This window comes from Marmota monax, unplaced genomic scaffold, assembly GCF_021218885.2.
Source record: "Marmota monax isolate L192 unplaced genomic scaffold, Marmota_monax_Labrador192_F-V1.1 WCK01_AAM20220418_F8-fsc00209, whole genome shotgun sequence".
Lineage (NCBI taxonomy): Eukaryota > Metazoa > Chordata > Mammalia > Rodentia > Sciuridae > Marmota > Marmota monax.
In genome coordinates, this window is record NW_026694493.1 from 461,085 (window position 1) to 484,338 (window position 23,254).

The window sequence follows — 23,254 nt, forward strand, 5'->3', positions numbered from 1 at the left end:
TGAGGGAAGGGAGAAGAATCCTTCACCCCTCCCTCCTCCTTCCCTGTTGCTTCCCTTCTGGTTGTCTTCTTGTCCCTTCAGATCCCACAGCCTCCTCTTTCCTTCCCCCTACCCCCTCTCCTGGGCTCTGCAAAGAGAAAGGGAGAGAGGGACAATTGCTTATAATGCCACCTTGCAATGCCCCTCTGGGGACCAGCAGAGACGGACTGATGGGAGGGAGACTTGGCTGAAGGGCTCTGAGAGGCACTTTCGTCATTCTTGAGGGAAAGACATGCTGAGAGCCAGAGGAATTGGGGAGAGGAAGCTCTAGGGGGGATTCAGGTCTAGGAGGCCCTGGAGATGCCAGTTAGACTCAGTTTTTAAGGCTGTTTGTTTCTTGAGCTCCTTAACTGCCTCCAGGGAACAGGTCTCCCTTAGAGCCCTCAGTGGGCCCCTGGAGACCCTCAGGGAGGCTCTGGGTGGTCCAGAGGCAGCAGGGAGCCTCCTCCCTGGACGAGGGCCCATTTCTTTGAGCAGCATCCAGCTCAGGGCTGGTTACCCACACTTCTCTGTCTCCCTTAACTCGATCCCCCAAGCCCCCCCCCCCAAGTCGCTTTTGTTTCTCCTTAGATGTGGCCGTGCTCTGTAGATCATAGTTCCTCCTTCCTGTCGAGGCAAGAGGTCAGGACGCTGGTGCGGTCCATAAGCAGGACCAGGAGAGGGGACCGCCCCCGCCCACAACGGGGATGGCGTACTCCAGTGGAAATCGCCGGCAGAAGTTTGAGGTCACTGAACTTTTCCACAGAAACCCTCACCTAAATTACTCGACCCCAGGCTGTTTACTGCACAGATCCCCGCGGGTAAGTCAAGCCTCTGGCGGCCCCCCGCCCCAGCCCGGTGCGCGCTCACGCGGGCGTTCTGTCTCGCCACCCTCCGCCCGCTCCCTCGCCGGAGAGCTGCCGTGCCCGGACAGCGATCTCTTCTGTTTGGATACAGCTCCCGTCTTCCCTTCTCCTTTGTTAGTCCCCAGGCTGTCCCTTCTGGGGGGGCATGTGTACGAGATCTCTTTCCGATTGCCAGAAATTTCTTTTCCACTGTGTGGGCAGGAGACAGATATTTTTTTCTAAACTGTCTCCCTTCTCATTTATTTATTTGGTTTTCCGTTTCTCTCCCTCACCTCCGCCTGCCCTCCTTCCCCCTTCTTTCTGTCGATTTCTCCTTATTCCTCCTTCAATTTCACCAGCTCTCCTCCTCCTCTCTCGGTTCCCCTGCCCCCACCCCTTTGCTCTTTTAAAATAATTCCGCGATGTCTCGGGAATACTAGCACCCCCTCCTCCTTCAGCTGAGCGCGGGACTCTGCGTTAATTCAAGGTAAGCCCCGCTTCTTGCTGCCGAAGCTGTGTCTGGCTGCGCCCTGGCGCGGGTTGCCAGCGGGGCTGCGCTGCGCTCCCAGCGGCGCAGCGGCTCTGGCCCGGGTGCCGCTACCTGTTGGGGGTGCGTGGACCTGGGAGATTCCTAGGTAGCCAGACCTTCTCGGAATCTCCCTCCACCACGGGTCTTCCTTTGCCCCTTTGCAACTTCTGGGGCAATTGCCCGGGCGGGAAAACCGCGGTTTGGATTTTTGGAGCAGACTGGTGTGCCCCTTGCCGGGGCTCCCAGGGGTGACAACTCGCGGGTGGTTTGGCGTTTCTCACCCCGCGAGTTGTGCGAGCTAGGGAGGCCGGCTCGCTGCCCGCGGAGGGGAGCGGAGACCAGCCCCGAGCAAGTGCAGGCCTGGGGTTTGTGCCAGCTTGCGGGCCTCCAACTGCCCTTTCCATTGCCTCCCCGGGCTGGCGGCTCGGCCAGTCCTTGGTACTGGGAAGTTTTGTGGGGGACCGTTTGAGGAGACGACGCTCCGACCAGGGGCTGCGCTTCCAGCGAAGTTTCTGTGAAGGAAGCTGCGTGCACCTGTGGGGCTACTGGGGACTGGTGTAGGGTGGCCTGGCTGTCGCTGGAGCCACTAGTCAGAGCTGGGCAGGTGGGTCCTTTCCTAGGAGGGGGCTGGGAATTGGGACTTGGCGAGGGCGGGGTGGGGAGAGTACCAAGAGGAAGCCAGGCTACTTAAAGTGACTTGCTTTTTTGACTAGGTTTGGGTTTCCCTGCGCGAGGGCGGTTGCTCATCTTTTTCAGGGAAGGAACACCCAGGTCTCTGTGCCTTTTTGCTTGTGCAGGTGCCCAGGAAAGACTCATGGCAAGTGCTCCCCTCCCCATCTCTGGGACCCCTCTCCTTGATATTTAGGCTCCCTCCTCACACTGGGGGCCTAGATGGTAGTTTGGCCACTTGCCCGAGGTGTGTGTGTGTGTGTGTGTGTGTGTGTGTGTGTAATCCTCTCTGCTGCTGGATTTGTGACTGTGACCCTTCAGAGCCAGTGGTTCAGGCTGAGTGGGTAGGTGGGTGACCTGGATCTGGGGTCTTGTAATGATTCAGCTCTTCCCTTTGGAGGCCTGGGTGAAGGAACCCTGATTCTTACTTATTCTCGGGGGCTGAGAACCACACTGTGTCATAGAGACATCATCATCCTCAGAGGAAAGGCTGGGAGCCAGGACAGATAAGTCCAGAGGGGAGGCTGTGAGAGATGAACTCAGGGAAGTGTTTTCACAAAAGAAAAGGGTATTTTTGATGCTTAATGAAGAGCTTTGCTTTGTCTCCTCTGACATCAGAATCAGCCAAAAAGGGGCTTCCTCTACTGGGGATGGCAGTTCCAAGAGGACTCACCTATGGAAAACATAGGACTTCCTCTCCTGCACATGTGTGGGTCCTGTAGGATTGTGCAGCTATCTCTGTAATCTAGAAGAAAATGACCTTTTCTTGCTATTTGATTCAATTCTACTGTTCTGTTCAGCTGAGATGCTATATCACTTGGTAATATGGGGTAATCACATCATTCATTGTCCAAGCCAGGTCACTTGTAAGAGTCAATCAATATACATTAGTAGTACACATGGACAATGGAGACTGTCCATACAGGTAGAGATAAATGAGTGTCCTAAGAGTAACTGGTTGGAAAAAGGGACAATTCACAAGGTATCTGCTTGCTCTCATGTCATTTTGATCTTGCATCTTCCTTCCTGCAATGGTTCTTCCTGACTCAGATTTTAAAAGGACTTTATTTCAGTTCCTTCTGAAAAATCCATATTCAATATACAAATTTCTTTCTTTTGTTGAACTCCCTCTCCAACTTTGCCAGTCCCTCTGCAACGCCCCTTCCTGGGATGGAACTTCATGCTCTGACATTGCAGGGATCACAAATTGAGAGTGATTTACATGGAGCTGTTTCTGTCCCTCTGTCTGCTTCACTGTGATATTTATGAGGCTGGGGCTCCCAGGAGGCCATCCTTCTGCCAGGAATTGTGAGTGTTGTGTTGTTGGCAGCATGATATACGGTGACCCTCACTGTCACACAGTTGAGCTATTGAATCAGTGCTGTCATAGCTTCTCCGTTCCTCTGAGACTGGGTATATGTGTTGGGTTTGAGAGAGCGGAAGGGAGAGAAAAATCCTACGTGCTGCCTGGGTTTTAGGTTGAGAAATTCATGTTCCAGAATCATCCTTTTGCAGGAAAATGCCTGGTTTTTATTTCCTTGCTGTGCAAGGGAGTGAAGTAGAGGCATCTTAGGTACACGTCAGTCACACCTCCAGTCCCCTGGGAGCCCTGGATCTGCCAGACAGCCAAATCCCTGCAGGGCTTCAAAAAGTTTAGCTACTATTTATTGAGAGCTTATTATTTTCCAGCTATTACATCAAGCAGTTTCCAGATATTATTGTAATGAATCTTTACCCAATCCTGTTAAGTAGGTATCTCCATTTTAGAGATAAGGAAGTGAAAGTTCAGAAAAGTTAAGTAACTTGCAAGTTCACCCAGCTATGAGGCGGCCGAGCTGGGTTTCAATTCTAGGGCTAGCTGACGGTGCCACACAAGGCATCCTGTTGGCTCACAGATTTAGTCCTGGCTGCTCAGGGCTTTGGGCTGGGTTCTTGACTCATGCTACCCTGTCTTTTCTGCCAGCAGTGTCCTTGCTTGGTGTCTATGAAGTGTGTGATTCCATCCCCTACCTGGCCACTTGGACCACCCCCAGAGTGATCTTGCTCCTGAATCCGAGTCATGAATACTGGTTGGGAGTATGATTGTCTGAGGGACAGGCAGTATACATGTCACCATTGGAGTCAGGAACAAGGCAGGATGGAAAAGCAACGGCCCAGTCCCCTGACTCTGAACCCAGCCCAGAACCCTGAGCAATTAGGAACAAATCCGTGAGCCAAATGCTGACCCCACACAGTTAGTGTGCAAGTTGAATCAGTGACTGACCAAGTTGGCTTGGAAAGAGTTTTCTCACCCTTCGGCTTCCTCAAAAGTAATTATGTAGACTACAGGAAAACGGAACCACCCCCAGCTGATACGTTGCTCAGATCCTCTCACCTTTATGAAGGCCAAAATAAAACCTCATGTAGATAACTCTAGACATTGCTTCCAACTATTCACCATCCCTTTTTACTATATGGCACCATAACTTACGAGACCTGGGGGGAAAGGTGGCAGGGAGGTGATTGGGTCAGAATGTGTTAGGTAAAGAATATTGGCCCCAGAGACCCTTCTGTGATTCTCCTCTGCCTCTATTCTTTATTCCTTGTCTCTCCCTCATACCCTTGACTAGTCATACAATAGAATTTTTCTTTGTTTGCTATATTTACCGAATAGGGATTTTATTCTTTGTTCTTAATTTAAAAAAATGATGAGGAACATTTTACATTTCTACTTCTTAAAAGACAATTGAGTAACTCTTGACTTATTTAGTCCTTGATTGATGTTTTTTTGAATGTAATGATCTTAAATAAAGCAGAGGTTCCACCCTTTCCTTGGTGATGGGTTTCATTGTGATGGGTGAAAACACAACTTCCAGCTCCTCTTTTTGTTGATCTCAGACTGCGTTAGTGAGCTGTTCAGCACTGGAGACCAAGGTGCATTTGCCTCTGTTCCCAGGAGAGGAGGATCAGCTTGTCAACCTTAGAACTTGGGTGCTGGCTCAGGGTGGCCCCCAAGGTGGGAGGAGGGAAAGGAAAGGAGATAACTAAGGTGTAGATGGATGGGGTGAGCATTTGGCTCATGGATTTGGTCCTAGTTGCTCAGGGTTCTGGGCTGGGTTCTGAGTCAGGGGCAGTGGGCAGTTGCTTTTCTCTCAGCCTGGGGTACAAAGCCCTGAGTGTGTGCCTCAGTTCTGACACTTAGGGGAAACATCACTGAGCACCGCCCCCCACCCCCAGCTTCTTTCCTTCCTCCCTCTCCTGCCTTCCTTCCTTCCTTCCTTCCTTCACTGTATCTCCAGTGCCTGTTCTGGGCTGGAGGCTGAGTTGTGAACTGGGAATACAGTCATAAACAAGATGGTCAAATATCCTACTTCTGTGAAATTTATATTTTATTGCAGAGAAAGACACAGTAAGTAGACAACACGTGTATAAAAAAATCACACATGATTAAAGTCACCCAGAGAATTAATATTGGGTGATGTGGCAATAACTGGGCAACTCTTTAGGTTGGGATGTCAAAGAAAACTTCTGAGGAGGTAATATTCACACTGAGATCAGAAAGATAAAGAATAAAATAGGATTCATATCATCAGCTGCCGTCGTCTTCTTCTTCTTCTTCTTCATGCTTTCTAGTTATACAGAATAATGGGGTTCATCCCAACAAACCCATACATGCATGGAAATTGATTCCAATTCAGGACCCCCCCCATTTTCCCTCAAACCATCATTTTTCTGTGATTTATAAGGAATAACTTAAATTGGTATATGAAAGTATTTTATAGACTATAAAATAAAACCAGTACATTTTATATCTTATGAGGCAAAATTCTTTGAGTGTGAGTATTATAATTAATTAGTATTTGCGATCTCACCACCTAGCATAGTAGTAATATGGGTTGAATTAAATTACAAATAGAAGTTGAGAGTTCAGGGGAGATTTTTTTAAAGACCTAAAATTAGATGGTGCCTATGACAGGCCTTTGTCTAAAGAAGATCCTTCGCTTCTACTCTTGCTGGTAAGGGGCCTTCCTGGAGATTTCCACTCACCATGTTCCCTGGGCATCACCAGGACACAGAGAGATGGTGGGGGGTGGGCAGTACTGAGGAGACAGAGCTCCTGAGGAAGTTCGAGGTGGCTCTTCTTGATTTCCAGGGTCTTCTGAACTCAGAGCAAGGTTAACTTATCTGAAATTGGGAAAAGATCCCACAGGCCTCCCTTCCACCTCCACATCTGGGAAGAAGCTACACTGCCCTTTCTGTCCAGGGAACCTTCTCCATAGACTTCAGCTTCCTCCCACTTTGCCACATCTCTCTTCTGTCCAGCCAGTGCCAGGCTCATGGTGTGGAGGAGACCACTTGAATGTGACTATGCAGACCTGCTCCCCTTCCCTGCCACTTCCCTGGGGGTTGAGTCAATGCAGCCCACCTATTGTCTCCAGTTCCATGAGTCACAGCTTTTCAAATGTGGAGGTGTGAATCATTCCACTTCTAGCCCTTGAGGTGTCTTGGGTGACAGCTGAACCAGAAGGCTGTGTGCGTGCCCCTGTCCCTTGTTTCCCACTGCTTTATCTTGCTCCAGACCCTTAGAGCCTAGACCCTTAGAGCCTAGATCCCATAGCCCTTCTCCAGGGCCACAGGTTAGTTTCTGGGGTACATGGGGTATTCATTCACATGGTAAGGACCCTTCGGGAAGAACATGCTTGTTTCTGGGCCAACAGTATAGTACCACCAAGAACTTCTCTGCCCCATCCCAGAGATTTTGAATCAGAACTCTGGGAGGGGATCGCCTCCAGGTGAGAGTCTGAGGCACACCACGGTTTGAGAATGACTGTTAGAAGGATGGGCAATACTGTTAGGGGGTGGGCAATATGGAGGAGATAGAGCTCCTATGTGTTAGATAGAGATGGAGGGCTTAAGTGTTGGGCACCCACCATGTGCGAGTTACTTGGTGTATCTTACACCTCTTTAAGGTAGATGAATTGTTATTCCTGTTTTATAGATGAGAACAAAGGCCTCCAGAATCCAGGATGGTAGTAGGTGTTGGAGCATGGGTTTGACTCCAGTCTTTGCCTCAAAGCCAGAATTATTGGGATTTTAGACTCCTGTTAAAATGAAGATATTACTGGCGACATCTGTTACTGACCACTTACATCTTAGTGCTGATTCCTTTCCTGGCCACTTATAACAGACAGCTGAGAAGAGAGCTGGAACAACTGGGCCGGGGATACCAGGGGACCTGGTGGTATCTTCTGGCACTTTCTATTTTGGCTAGTGATGGCTGAGTTCCTCCTCCAGATGGGGACAGAGTGACTGATCCTTAAGTGTAGATGCTGCACAGTCCCACCCCTGGCTCTTTTCACTTATGGTACCCACTCTTCCAGAGGGTCTTCTTCCCTTTCCTTTGCTTCAGCCGTTACCCATATGCTGATGAGTTCCTCATTTGTTTTCCAACCCAGGATTCTCTTTTATGATTCAGAATTTCTCCCCAGCTGAATAGTGGATGTTTCTATTTCAGCCCCTCATAGTACCTCAAACTCATCTAAGACGGAACCCAGCATCATCATTTACCAGGTCTTGTCCTTCTGTCATATAGCTTCTTCCAGCAAATGGTACCATCACCCATTTTGTTGCCCAAACCAGAGTGTGAATTGTCTGTGACTCCTCTTCCTGCCATTTGCCCTGCTCTTCATCCACAGTAGATTAGTCTGACCTGCATAGCCCTTCTCCATGAGGGCTTGGCTAAAGCAATGCCCTTTTCCCAGGAAGATTCTAGCATTCCCTCGGGGAGTCATCCATCCTTTTCCTTTGTACCCCGTTAGCATCTGTGCTTACCTCTAGCACCACAATTTTATGTGATAATGTAATTGTTAGTCTTCCCCATAGTCTGTGAGATCCTGATAGCAGGAATCCTGTCTTTCATTGATGTCTCATCAATTCTTTGCTTTTACCAGGTGATGGGTAAGTTTACTGAATATTGAAACAAGTAAAGAAGCTACCCTGGAGCCTCCAGCAAATCCCAGTTCCCCTTCTTTCTGTGGGGAACCATCTTCCCTGGGGCTGAAGCACTGTTTTCACTTCTATGACTTTGACAGGGGAGTTGAGGAAAGGAGAGGTCATGAGGCTGAAGTAGAAGAATTATAGGAATATAGTATTCTATATTCCTTCCCCCAGGTTTTTCTTAAGATTGTTTCAGTTATCACTGTATACCCAGGGCTCCTCAGTATGTTGTCTGCAACATACTAGGTGCTAGATTAAATTTCAGAGCAAGCTGTGGCCAAGGACAAGAATGAGGATAGGATCTACAATAAGATCTCATTCCCATGGCTTTGAATACCACCTTTATACTTCAAACTTCTGAACTTGTTAGTTTTTACTGCTTAATAAGTCATCCTAAAACTTGGAAATTTACCATTTCACACAATTCTAGGCTTTGGCTGGGTAGTTCTTGGGTTCTTAGCTGATTTGATTAAAATTGGATTGTTTAGATTGGTGTCACATCTGTGGACCATCATCTGGGGTGGCCAGCCAGGTGGCTGCAGCAGGGGTCCCAGCAGCAAGTATATCTCTGTCCAGGGTATCCCTGTCCTGCTGTCTCTGTGCAAACCTGGTAATGAATTTCAGAGCCCGGCAGCTCTGAATTGACCACACGCCTCATAGTAGGAAGTCTGTTGGGCACATTCTTAGGTCATCACACAGTTCAAAACAATCCCACGTTTCCACTTCTAGCTCAGACCTCTCTTGTAAGCTTCAGACCTCTATTTCTAGTGTTATTCTTAATGTGTCCACTTGATGTTCTCAGAGGCATCTCAAAGTTTACACATCCAAACTGAACTCTTGGTCTGACTGCCAGATCTGCTTGTCTTCCAGTTGTTTTTGTTTTGATGAATGGCCCCTTCATCTGACTCAAGTCTCCACGTAGCCAATCCTTCACGAAAGCCTGTCAATCTTACACCTCAGTATTTCTCTCTACCTTTGCTCCCACTGGCTGGACCAAGCTGCCATCATCTCGGACTTGAGTGACCACAACAGCCTCCTAACTGTTCTGTTTCCTCTTTGGTCCCCGTCACAGCCCCATGTCCACGTGGTAGCCTGCATGATCTTGAAATGTAGACATGATCATGCCACTTCCCAGCTTGATCAAGATCTTAGCCAAGGCCTATTGCCTTGCATGCACCAGCTCTCCACATACTCCAGCTTCAGCCCACATCTCTCTCCTACTGCCTTCCAGCTACTCTGGATTCCTTTAGAATCTGTCAGGCTCCTTATCATGGCTGGGCCTTTGCACAAACTGACCTCCTCTGAGCCTCTCCCATCCTCTGGCTCCCGTTGGTTAATGCCTAAGCATTGGTTCAGTTCTCAACTTGAATGTCAATTCAAGAATTTCAATGAGATCTTTGACCTTACAGACAGCTACCATCAACCTACCTAATTTAGATCTCTCTGTTATCCTCTTTTATAGTATCCTTCACTGTTACAGCACTCTCCCCAGGCTTATGTATTTCTTAGTTTAATGTCTCCATCTCCCAGACCGAAAGTTCTCTGAGGATAGGATTATGTTTGTATTCTTCATGGCTGTGTTCCCACTCTCAGTACTGTGCCCAGCACATGTCGGTAGCTCAGCCACTGTTGGATGAATGAATGTGGGTCTCTGGGAGTGAAAGAGAGAGGGGGAGGCTGGGACTTGTGGGGACTTACTGCTTGCAGTCTTTGGCTCAGGAGGAATAGAAGCTGCTCTCATTCTGAGAATGTGAGCTCCTGAGAGGGAGAACTGTGCCACGACCCAGCCCTGTTCCTCCATGCACACTGCCCAACACCCTATTCCCATTGTCCTCCACCCACCTCCAGACCTGGGATGCCTCTATAACTGAAGGCCTCCAAGGAGAGAGTGCTGATCAGTTATTGCAGGTGACTTCTTTTCTCTGAATGTGAGCTTCCTCCATCTATGTAGGGATAGTACTTACCTCTTAGGACCTGGGTAATTATTGAATCGATATAAACAATCAGCAGATATTAGGTAGAGAAAGTCAAAGCTGGTTTGAGAACAGGAGATGGTGCTGGGCTCCTCTGGGAGGGCAGAGTGGCAGGTGGAACTCTGGCTGAGTCATCATAGTGCCTGCAGCCCACCCTCTCAATCTGCTGTCCTCCAGCATCTCAGAGCCTCAGGCCCAGGAAAAGTTGATTAAATGAGCATATGAAATATTTGTGGGAGGCAGATGGTACAAATTGCCTTGGATCCCACATCCTTTTAGGCGTGGCTGTGGTGAGGGTGTAAAGTGTTGGGACTTGGGGGATGCTGGTTTGTAGAGGCCATTCAAATCCGAAAGAGAACTGAGCACACACACACACACACAAACCCCTCAAATTGCACCTGATTTTATTGTTTTTCTCTTCTTTTCTAAGTCTTCACGGCCCCATTCTCAAAGTCAAAATATGAAGTGCCAATGAAACAATTTGCTTTGTAAACTGTGGAGCTTGTGAAATATGTATAACATCAGCTGTTCAATGGGAGCTAGCTCCTGTTTGCTGTTTTATTTGACTTCTAAAGGCAGAGGATGATTGAGATTTGCACTGCTGTTAGCCTGTCATTAAAGAATTTTAATTTTTGTTTTCATTGATCCAGAAACAATCCCTTCTTTTTTTGCGGGGCAGGGAGCATATATTGACATTTGAAGGAGCTCTAATAGCCCCTAAATCCAGCATGTCAAAAAATTAACTTCCAGTGTTATGATTCTTCACTTTTGTAGTCAGAGAACCCTTTTAAAGTCTGATGAGGGCTGAGGTTGTGGCTCAGTGGTAGAGCGCTTGCCTAGCATGTGTGAGACACCGGGTTGGATCCTCAGCACCACATAAAAATAAATAAAATAAAGGTATAACATCTGATGAAAGTGCTGGACTCCAACTGTTAAAATGCATACCCCAAATCCTTGCATGAAATCAGGGGACCCCAGATCTGAAAGCCTCCCTGTGTGGATCCTGGGTGGGATTGAGAATGAATTGGCCACAAGAGGACTGGCCAGAGCTTGCCCTCATGGTGAGCCTGGTGGGAGAGGAGTCACCCAGGCAGGGACGTTTCCATCCTCAGGGTGCACAGTGGCCCTCCCTGAGAATTCGTCCTGTACCTTTCAGGAGGGGGGCTCCTTCCTCAGCTGTGAGCCCTGATGCTACTGAGAAGGCCCACAGGAAGTGGTTCAGAGTGAGACAGTGGAGGGTGAGTGAGGCGGATGGCATCATTTAACCCTCTTCCTGCTGGATGGTCTGGAAGTCTGTGGAAGGGGACCCCTGAAGGACCTCAGCCTTTACTGCCTGCATTTCCTCTCCTGAAGTGCCTGCTTTCTCCTCTATGCCCATCTTCCAGGGTCTCACTGCCTGCAGGGAATACTGGGAATACTTAGTGTCTCCCCAAGCCCATCACTGCCTCTCGGAATCAATGTCACCTAGAACCCTCACATCCTTTGGTGCTCAATGTTCCCTCACCGCCTTGCCACTTTTGCTTAACTTTTTTGAATTAACTTTTTATTGGGGAAAACTCCAAACATATACTAACGTAGAGAGGATAGTATAATGAACCTGAGTACCTAACTTCAATAATTATCAACTCATGGCCAATGTTTTCTACATAAACTTCCCACAGTACCTCCCCACTGATTATTTTCAAGCAAATTCTAGCCATCACATAATCCCATCTGTAAATTTTTGAGCACCAATCTCTTGAAGATAATGGATTAAAAACCCATGATAGCATTATGGTATAACCCCAAATTAATAATAACTCTTTCCTATCTTTAAGTATCTAGTTGGTGTTCAAATTTCTCCAGTTGTATGAATTTTTGTTTTCTATAGTTGGCTTGTTTGAATCAGAATCTAAGTAAGGTTTTCATATATTATGTCTGGTTGAAAGTTTCTTAAACCTTAATCTGTAGATTCCTTTGCCCACTTTGCTTTGGGCCTTATAGTTTGTTTAACATGCTTGTACATTTTTTTTCCTGTAGATTTTCCCATATTCTGAATTTTGCTGCTTGTATCCCCACTGAGTTGTTGAAGATTTCTGTTCCCTGAATTTCTTATAAACTGGTACTTAAGTCCATTTGATTCAGGTTTGAATGTTTATTTTTTTTGCAAGATGGCTTCCTTGGGGTGGTAAGTGCATCCATTACAGGCCCATAATGTCTGTTTGTCTCTCACCTTGGGGCATTAGCAGCCACTGACGATCATTACCTAGATCATGGTTGGTGACATTTTTGGAAAAGGATCAGACAGTAAATATTGTAGTCTGTGGGCCATGTGGTCTCTGTCTCAACTACCGAGTGCTGTCACTGTAGTCAGGAAGCAGCTACAACCAGTATATAAATGGCCAGCATGGAGGGGTTCCAATAAAACTTTTTTAACAAAGGCAAGCCTGCCAGATGTAGTCCAAGGGCCCTGGTTTGCTGGCCCCTGCCTAGATAGTTTGTTTTATTATGTGCTTATAAAATGCTTACATTCTAATGCTATTATTCCTGCCTCATTTATGGAATTCTTTCCAAAGAGTAACTTGCCTTGCACTATTTGATGATTCCACTCTTCCTGAACACCCCTTAATGTTGCTCCCCTCTGTCTGACTCCACCAAAATTGTGCTTCTTAAGATCATCAGTGGCCTGCCTGTTGATCAATCCAATGGTTGACTTTCAGTTCTCATCTTGAGATCCTTGACCCAGCAGATGATTACTCTCCCTCCTTGAAATGCTCTCTTCATCTAACTTTTAGGACATAACACCTTCTCCTGGTGTTTTCCCTACCCCCTTGGTAACTTCTTAGTGGTTTTTGATAATTTTTCTTCATCGATCAGCCTGTGGGTGTTGGATATCCTGGGACATAGTCCTCTGACTTCTTTATCTACAATCACTCATCTAGGGTCCTGATTTTAAATGCCACCTATTATGGTTTGGCTCTGCAATGTCCTCCAAAGCTTGTGTGTTGAAGGCTTGGTCCCCAGTGCAGCAGTATTCAGGGGTGGGGCCTTGGGGAAGTGATGGGATAAGGAGGACTCTGCCCCATCAGGGGATTAGGCCCATGAACTTCATGGGCTCTTGGGAGGTGGGGGAGCCATCGGAGCTGGGGCCTAGAGGGAGGAAGTAGGTCACTGGAGCATACCTTTGAAGGGCATAGTTTGTCCCCAGCCCCTTCCTCTCTTGCTGCTCTCTGGCCGCCATGAGATAAGCAGCCCTGCTTTACAGGGCCCTCTCTGCCATGATGCTCTGACTCATCATGGGCCCATAGCCATGGTGCTACCTGATCATGGACTGAGACTGGGCCAAAATAAACCTTTCCCCTTTGAGTTGATTTTCTCAGGTTTTGTTACAGCGATGAAAAATGACAAACACACCACCCATAGACAGATGACTTCTAAACACACAGCTCTCAGTTGCTCTTCTCCTTGAACACTAAATACGTCTATCCAGTTGTCCCTGAGATGTTTCCACGTGGGCATCTGAGAGGCATGCCAAACTTTCCAAACCTGAACTCTTGCTCTTCCCCACTAAACCTGCTCCTTCAGTATCCCCTATTTCACATAACTTCTTCCTTAGATAGCTCAGGCATCCTCCTTGACATCTCTCTCTCTCTCTCACCCCTTGCATCAATGCTATTGAGTTTGTCTTCAAAATTTACCCATTTCTTATCACCTCCACTGCTTGCAACCTGGTCTGAGCTACGCCTCCCCTGCACTGTGGCAACGGCCTACTTCTAACTGAAGCAAGTGTCATACTGCCCTACTTGGAGTGTGTTCTCAACCCAGTGTCCCAAGGGGCCCTTTATAAATGCTAAGTTAGGCTACCTTACTCCCCTATTCATCCTCCAGTGACTGCCAGTCTCACGGAGTAGAAGTCAGAGTCCTTGAAACAGCCTATGGGGTCTGGTACCTGCCCCGACCTCTCACCTCTCTGACAACTTTTCCCATTCCTTTGTTCCAGTCTCACGGGCCCCTGGCTGTGCCCCAGGTATGCTGGGCACACTTTACCTCTGGCCCTTTTGTTTGCTCTTCCCTTTCTCTGGTGAGTTCTTCCCTAGATAGCTGTGTGGCTTGATTCTCACTCACCACCTTTAGGTCTTTGCTGGAACATCACTTTACCAGGGAGTCCATCCCTGAGCATGTGGCTATTTCCTGCCCCCTGCACTTTGGGAGAGACAGTCAGGGTCTCCAGGCAACGGGGGTGGGGATGGATGTCCTTTCTCCTGGAGACTGCTAGGGAAGCTGACTGGTTGCAGACTATGCAAGGAACAAACAGCTCCCTGCCTGTCCTTGTCCTCAGCCCTGACAGGGTACTACAGTTGAAGTCTGACCTGCCCCTTGAAATTATAAGATCCTCTTTGGATTCACAGCTGGCCTTAGGGTGTTTTCTTCTGTCCCACATCCTGCTGCAATGTTTTATCCCAGGGCCTGGAGCCTAGAACTTGTGCTGTACAGAAAAAAGGCAGAAGACTTTGGGCCTTTCTTGTCTATCATCCAAGGAGAATCATGTCTCTCCACTCATCTATGCAAAAATCGTGTCTGTCATTTTGAATTAGAATCCTAACCTGACATATGGTCCCTGCTGGGGGAATATGGATGATGTCATAAAGCAGAGGCGTCTGCAAGGTGGCCCCCTGGGGTCTTTCCCCAGCCAAGCTGCTCACGTTCAGTCCTGGGCCCCCACTCCACAGCATCATGGACTCTCTGAGCCATATGGGGCCATTTGTGACCACATAGTGGAGCCCTGTGAATTGCTTCTGCAGCATGTCTGGTAGGCTGGCTCCTTCTCAAGATGGCCCACTCTATTTTCAGACAGTCCTAATCATTAGAAAGCACTTGAGATCTTCTATTGAATTGTATCCGCTGTTTTTCTTCTTGAGGCTACTTCTGTCAACACTCCTAAACCACGGGCTTGAGTGAAGAAGGAAACAGAGGTCCCATTTACTATGTGGCAATGGTCTTCAAGGCTGGAATCCATCCCCTTCACCTCTGTGTTCCCAGTGCTCGGCGCAGAGCCTGGGACTGGTAGGTGCCCGTTATCTGTTTGTTAAAGACATTAATAGATAAGAGACTGCAACTTAGCATGCACTCCTTGGAGGCCCAGTGCACCTCAAAACACCCTGCTGCTGTGCTATTGTTGCTGTTCTCTACATGAGGAAACTGAGGCTTGGAAATGTTCAAGTTAGCACCTCATCTAAGGTGACAGTGATTAAGTAGAAGGTCAAGGATTCGGATCCAGGAGGGTTGACTGTAGAATCATACACTTTTTCATGTATTGTTCAAGGTTTTTTTCTTTCTTTCTTATTTTTATAGTGGCAAAATGCACATAACAAAAAATTTACCATGTGAGCCATTTTTAAATGTGTGATTTAGTGGCATTAAGTACTTTCATGTTGCTATGCAGCCATAATCACCTTCCATATCTGGAAGTTTTTTTCCCTTTCCCAGGTGTAACTCCAGATCCATTGACTGTTAACCCACTCCCCATTCCTCATTTGAATGGCAACAACCATTTGACTCCCTGTCTTTATGAATTCGACTTCTCTAAGGACTAAGATAAGTAGAATCATACAGTATGAAATATTTCATTCTTTTTTCAAAGCGTGAAGTGTTTTAAAAATTTACTGTAATTTTGTGAGTCATATTGCCATGTGTAGGGGTGTACCAACATCTGTTGGTGTCCCTGCTTTCTGTTGTTTTTGGGATTCTATTGTTTTTGTTCTCCATTGCTGGGTAACTTGATCATTCTGCTTAATTATTCTGAGGAAGTGTCATCCTGTTTTCCACATTTTACATTCCCACTGAAAATATACAAGGGTTCTAGTTTTTCCACACTCTTCACCCAAAATTGTCTTTTTCTTTTCCTTTTATAACAATAGCCATCCTAATGGGTATGAAATGTTATTTCATTGTGGTTTAGCTTTATATTTCCCTAGTGATTAGTTATATTGAGCATCTTTTCGTGTACTTATTAGTCATTGGTGTATATCTTTGGGGAAATGTGTATTCAAATTCTCTGCCCACTTTTTATTTTTTTGTTGTTGTTGTTGAGTGGTATAGGTTCTTCATATGTTCTGGATACTGATCTCTTATCAGATCTATGATTTGCAAATATTTTAGCATTCTAAAGGTTGATATTTTCACTTTGTCAGTAGTGTCTTTTGGTGAAGTCCAGTTCATCTATGTTTTCTGTTGTTGCCCATTCTTTTGGCGTCATATCCAAGAAACCATTGCCAAATTCACTGCCATGAAGATTTCCCTCTATATTTTCTTCTAAGTGTTTTATTGTTTTAGCTCTGTTTAGGTCTTTGATCATTTTGATTTTTGTATATGGTGTAAAGTAAGGGACAAATTTTTTTGGGGGGAGGGGGCACATGGAGATCTAATAAATTTTGTTCTTTTTCAAGATATTTTGATTATTCTGGATCCCTTAGGCTTCTGTATGAATGTTAAGATTGGCTTTTTTGTAAAAAATGCCATTAGGATTTTGAAACATTTTTTTTGCATTGAATCTGTAGGTCACTTTGGATAGTATCAATGTCTTAAGGATATCAAGTATTTTAGTTTATGAACATGGAATGACATTCCATTTGTTTGTGTCTTTAATATCTTTCAATAACATTTTGTAGTTTTCATTGTCTCTTACTTTAAAAGTTCTCTTTATTTAAAAAATTTCCCCCAGCCACCTAGTTACTCCATTGATATCACTGAAAATGGTACAATGGTTACATTTTCTTGTGTAATGAACGTTCTATTTCCATATATATAAATAAAGTTATAATGTCTAAATTTTTCAAAAACAAATAATGACATATATAACTTACTGTCCTTAACCCCAACATTTTTCCATTTAAGAACTGATCTTGGAGTTCCTTCTAGATCAGGACACTGAAATCTCCCTCTGTGTTTTAAAGGCTGAATGCATTCCATATGTTTAGTTGATCCCCTCCTGATGGACATATAATTCAAAAAAATTGCTATTTATGCCTCAGTGAATAAACATACAGATGTAACTTGCACACATGCAAATATATGTGAAGGAAGTATAATTGTAGATCCAAACGGTTTACAGATTTTGTGAGATAGCCTCATATTACCTTTCATGGAAGTTGTATAATTTAGCCATCAACCAGCATGGTACCAGATTCTTTGCATCCTTTGCCAGTGTTCTGTGTTATCAAACTTCTTTGGTCCTTTGACGATCAAAGAGATGAAAGATGGTATCTCCTATTTTATATGCATTTTTTATTGTGAGACTGAACATCTTTTCAAACATTAAGAACCATTTATAATTTCTTTTCTGTGAATTGACTGTTTATACCTTTTGCACATTTTCTTCTTAGTTTGTAGAAATTCTTTGGATATTAAGAAAATTAGTCCTTTGTAGTATAAATGCAGGAAATGTTTTCCCAATTTGTAGTTTGCCTTTTGAGCTGTTTGTTGTTATAACAATTTTTACATTTTTATGCAGTTGAATGTATCTGTCTTTTTATTATTATTTTGGTATTTCAATGTCATCACAACCACAAAATTTAAACCTTTTCTTTTTTACTTCTGTTACTTTTGCAGTTTTATTTCTTATACTTGGATCTTTTGTTCATTGATAATTTATTTTGGTATAAAACTTGAGGAAAGGAACCTACTTAATTTTTTTCCTTCACATCTAGTCACCTCTCCCAATACTATTCATTGAACTATTCATCTTTTCCTCATTGATCTGAAATTCAGTATTTCTTATAGAAATATAAGAATTCCGTATTTCTTATATTTCTTATATGTCTGTTCCAGCATTTTTTATTCCATTCTGTTGGTTCATTGTCTATTTACACGATAGAATGTATGTTTTAATTAATGGTGTTTTATAATATGCCTTAGTATATGGTGGGGCTGCTCAACTTGGTACAATTTTTAATCAAAAATTTCCTGGGTATTATTGTCTAAACTTTAATTTAAATTTATCTATCTCCCCCCCCCATATTTATTAGTAATTTTATTGAAAGTGCATTCAGTTTATAATGAGCTTTAGGTAAGAGAATGTACATCATTAGGATGTTAAATTTTAGGATTGCAACAAGCATCCCTGAAGGAAAAGTCTCTTTGGGCTCTGACATTTGCTCTAGACTTGGCCTGTGATTTACTACCTGGTTTCACTCTCAGAGGGGTGAGCTTGTTTGAGGCCCTTTATTACTATTTTACATTTATCTACAAAGATCTTTTGCGACTTCACTTGATCCTGACCATAATCTTAGGATGTTGAAGGAGAGTATTCATCCATGTCCATTTGAAGAGAAAGTAGTCAACACGTGAGCGGATGAAGGCCTAGATCACACAGGGGAGGGCAGCCTGGGACAGGGCTCCAACTTCTCGCCTTCCAGTGCAGGTTCCTAGGACCCTCCCATTTCCTCATGGTGGCCCACCCTCCTGCCACACCTCCCGAGGGGGCTTTCTGCCTATCCTTTTGGGAATACTCCCAATTCCAGCCTTCCCACCTCAAAGCACAGACTTGCTGCTTTGTCTGGTTCTGGGCAGGGCTGAGCCTCAGACTACTTGCAGCACACCCCGCAGCCGGGTGGAGAGACGCGGAGGTCTGGTGCTGGCTTCTGCTCTGGATACTTACTGAGGCAGCATTTGGGAAAGTTTGTCATTCCCAGGGGTTGCGTTGACAGGTTGACAGCCCAAATTGTTTCATTACCGCTGCCTTGATTTCTCAGAGAAAATGATGAAACTCCCTCACCTTTCTCTTCCCCTATCTAGACAAGGATTCATGGCACCTCACTCTTGCTTCTGCCGCATCAGGGGCTGGCTTGTGTCCTAGAGGAGGCTCAGATTTCCTTGTCCCCCAGGGGACCTTTTTCAGGGCTCCAGGCCCAGCCAGGCTGCAAGAGGCACACAGCTCCCTAGCATACCAGGGATCAGTCCTGCGTGGGGAAAGGGGAAATGACACCCTCGGCCCTGCACACAGAGCACAGTTTTAATCAGTGTTAATCTCCTGCCTCTCTCCCTCCTTTCCATTTTGTTTTTTATTAGCATGTAATAATTGTCCATATTTATGGGGACCCAGTATGAAATCTCACTGTATGTAAGAATACAACATGTACTGATCAGATTGGGGTAATTAGCATTTCCATCTTCTTATCATTTCTGGGTATTTGGAGGCTTTGAGCTCTTCTGGTTCATTCAGCTATCCCACTTTTGGGTATCTATATCCGAAGGAAATGAAATCAGCGTATCAAAGAGATACCTGCATTCCCATGTTTATTGGGCACTGTTCACAATAACCAAGATATGAATCAACCTAGGGGCCTGCTGACAGATGAATGGGTGAAGAAAATGTGGTATGTATACACAATGGATTATTATTCAACCATAAGAAGAATGAAATCCTGTCATTTACAGCAAAATGGATGGAACTGGAGGACATTATATTTACTGAAATAAGACAGGCACAGAAAGACAAGCACTGCCTTTTTCTCTCTCATATATAGAAGCTAAAAAATAGTCAAAAATTTGTATTAATATGGCGATTACTAGAGATAGGGGAGGGTGGTGAGGAGTGGGGCTAGGGGTGCCAAAGCATTTAGATAGAAGGAATAAGTGCTCCACAGCAGAGTGGGTACCTATAGTTCTTGTCCTTCCTTTACTCTTCTTCTGCTGTTCTTCAAACTATTCATTGCTCTTCACTCTACCCCTCTCTGCAACTGCACTGGACTCATTATGTGGCCATCTTTCCTGGAGATTCATTCATTCATACAATAACCTTTTATTGAATGCTCACCCCATGGCAGACATAGGTCTGGGTGCTGAGGATATAGAGATAAAGAAGACAAAGACCTTGAACTCAGGAAGGTGGGAGGAGGTACCCAATAAGCAAATAACCAGACAAGAAAATAAGGGGGCATCCCACAGAGAAGAGAAGAAAACCAGACAAGAACATGTGAAAGAGGGAGATTTGGGGGTCTCTTCCGAACTTGGGGGCTAAGGGAGTTGTCTGAGGAGGTGATATTTAACCTGAGACTGGAATGACAGGAAGGAGCCAACTATGCCCAATGCTAGGCTGTGTCAAGGCCCTGAGATGGACGATCCGCACACTGGGTGCGGCTACTTTATTTAAGGAGCATCCTGTGTTAGGCTGAAGAGTTGAGGCCCAAGACAGACCCTCAGGGGGAGGACTTGGTGCTTTTGCTGCTGTCCCCTGGAGTCAGTGAAAGCACAGACCCTTTTCTGCCTGAGGGTCTTGGATGGTCTCCAAGGAGGAGGCAGAGACATTATCAGAGCAGTTACAGGACAGAGAAGGAAGAACAGGACTCAGCCTTCCTACTACTTTCACAGACAGAACGATCCAGTATTGGCCTTGGGGAAAATCAGGGGTCTGAGTAGTTGAAAACTCTATTTGTCCTGGGAATGCACTTGGCAAAGGCCAGAGGACTTATATTATGTGCCACTCCACTTCCATTTGACATAAATCCTAGAGGAGTCATTGAGTAGAAAAAGAGCCACATGGAGTACATTGGAGGGTGCCTTTCATTGGCTGATTGAGGTGAGGACACTGGTCTGTCTGTCTGCCTGGGAACTTTAAGTCTTTTCTCTAAGTACCTGTTGTCAGGGCCCTGGTGGTTTACACTGGTTTACACTGACCAGGAGAGCTGAAGACTTTAACCAGATCTGAGGTCATTCTTATCTGTATGCCATATCCCTTTCTTGCTCCACCACTACCCACCATCCATAGGTGGCCAAGTTCTCCTAAACTGAATTTCATGCCTGTCTGAAAAAGGTGAGCAAAAGCAGACCCTGGAGTTGCAGACAAGTGGCGGGGCTGGTAGGCCTCCCGAGGTCGCAGCCAGCTGCCTGTGGCTCCTCTCACCTGAGGGCCTGTGCAGGGAGTCTCAGCCTCTGCTGTAGTGCGGAGGAACGTCCTTCAGCCACCAGTGCCATCAGCCTCCCAGAAATTAGAGCCAGAGAGATACCGCGAGGTTGAGTGAGCTCACCTGCTGTGCTGAGTGTCGGTGATTGCCTTGGAGTGCCGGTGGCTTATTTCCTTGTAAAGTCTTTTGTAAGAGCATCTTAGATGCTGGGGTGGACTCTCTGTCAGTCATTGTCAACCTCTGCAGTAGGAAACCCTGGCTGATGAAGGACAGACACACAGGGACTGGCTTGCTTCTCCTCTTTGTTCCATGCAACCACATGCTGAGTCAGTGCAGGGTGGGTGTGTGCGCCAGCCACCGAGGAAGCTTGGGCCTGAGATAACTCCCCCTGGTCTGCTGGCATGGGAGTCTCCATGGAGCATGTGGCTTTGTGACTACAGGGCCGCTGTCAGAATGTCAGCTTATTGGTAAGGAGGAGACAAAAATGAGCATGCTGGCAGGGACAGGCTTCTTGGCAGAGAGTGGGGCTCCGTGAGGGCTGGAAGAGATGCTAGAGATGAGCTAGCCAGCACCCTCCTTTTACAGATGACTTGCTCAAATTTCCTTGTTTCTTGAGTGGCCAGGGCAGGGCTGAACCTAAATCTACCCCCAGTCAAGGGCCCTCTGGGCCTCCGTATTCTATTGGATTAGGGCTGTAGGCACCAAGGGCGAGCTTTCCTCCCACAACCACATCCAAGGCTAGATTCTCACACCCCTCTTCAACACAGGATCAAGTGTTCCTGAGGGAAGGACCAACTGACATTTTAGGTAGGCAATTGGACATGAAAGGTCAAGCTGCGGTCTTGCTCAAGATAGGTTGGCTCTGTTAGGGTGTGTAATGGGGACCCCTGCATGGCTGAAGGGGGCTGTGGAACAACAGAGCGCAAGGGTGCATGAAGGGTCACTAGGGTCCTGAATGTCACCCTGCCCTCAGGTACCTATGCTAGCCCTTCTGTCTGGAATGCACCTCCTCATAATCCAACCCTCCACTCCTTTCAGATCTTGAGTCATTTTCTCTGAAAGATCTTCCTTGCTCATTCTTTCTAAAATTTTACGCCAATGTATCCCTCTGTTTTATTTTAGGTCTTTAGCCCTTATTACCACCTAAAACATGCTATTTGTTGTGCTGTACTTGAAAAAAAAAAAAAACCCTCCCTATTGTCTTCATCCCCCAAAGAATGCAGGCTATGGAAAGTCAGGGATCTCAGGCTGGGACTGTAGCTCGCCTAGCATGTGCAAGGCCCTGGGTTCGGTCCTCGGCACCACATATAAATAAATAAATAAAATGAAGGTATTGTGTTCAACTACAACTAAAAAATAATTTAAAAAAAGTCAGGGATCTCTGTCTGATTTGTTGCTTCCCTGCAGAAGGGAGGGGGCCACCAAGGAAATCGGCTTGGATTTATTTTAGGCCCCACCACTGTCCCTTCACTTGTGGCGACTTCTGTAGGTCCCTGCTCTCCCTGATTAGTGCAGTTTCTTTAGCCTTTCCTAAAGCCCTCCTTGCAGTTCTCTGGGCAGGGTTCCATTCCTTCAGGTCCCCTCCCTATCTGAGGTGTCTTTACCAAAGGCTCTTGGGATCTCATTCCCTTCATGCAAATGTCTGTAGTGGTGAGAATTCCAAAAGCCAGGGTCAGGAACAGGGAGGCACCTGGTGCCAGGCTGCCATTGGGTACCTCTTAGATACTGGAAGTGGCATCTGACTCTTCCTGCCTCGGGCCATTACTTGGATCCTCATGGAAATGAGCCTGTGGAAGGAAACTCTGGACAGTGTGTCCTGAGGGGAGGTTGCCTTGCATCTGAGGCAGAGAGTCCCCTACAGACTTGCCGAGATCCGAGCCAGACACATGATAAAAGAAGTCACATGATAAAAGATTGCTGACACATTCACCAGGATCACAGAGATGAAGCACCCCGCAGTCTGGTCCCACAGACTCTTTATTTTAGCCCCAACCTGATTTCTCCTAGGACTGTTCTAATTTTCGGTAAAGCATGGCTGTCCAAGGAGCCAGAAAGTCCCAGATATCTTCCCAAGCTGGAAGTACAAAATAAGAAATAGAAAAATAAAAATACATCTGAGTATTCCTCCCTTCTCTGCCTTTCCTTTCCTTTCATCCTCAGATGGTTAATTGACGTTTTTGCCCATGAATCCATGTGCAGCTTGCTTTTGCATGGCAAGGTGGGAAGAATTCCTGCTCAAGAAGCTCCTACCCAGAGACCTCAGAGCTCCTGCCCCCACCTCCAACCCAAGGCCCATAGGTTCAGGGGGGTTTGACAAGAGGACTCCTAGGGGCCTTTGCACTCTCCTCCCCCACCTGTGACTCA

The 23,254-nt window shown here is 46.1% G+C and overlaps 1 protein-coding gene across 1 annotated transcript in view; it reads left to right on the forward strand.

Moving 5' to 3' along the window:
* Positions 1-961: 961 nt before the first annotated feature.
* The window catches only part of Cacna1e (calcium voltage-gated channel subunit alpha1 E), a 443,649-nt gene continuing 421,356 nt past the window's right edge, over positions 962-23,254 (forward strand). Inside the window, exon 1 of the mRNA XM_058571374.1 lies at positions 962-1,350. The gene's annotated coding sequence lies outside the window, so the exon portion shown is untranslated. The remainder of the gene's footprint in view (positions 1,351-23,254) is intronic.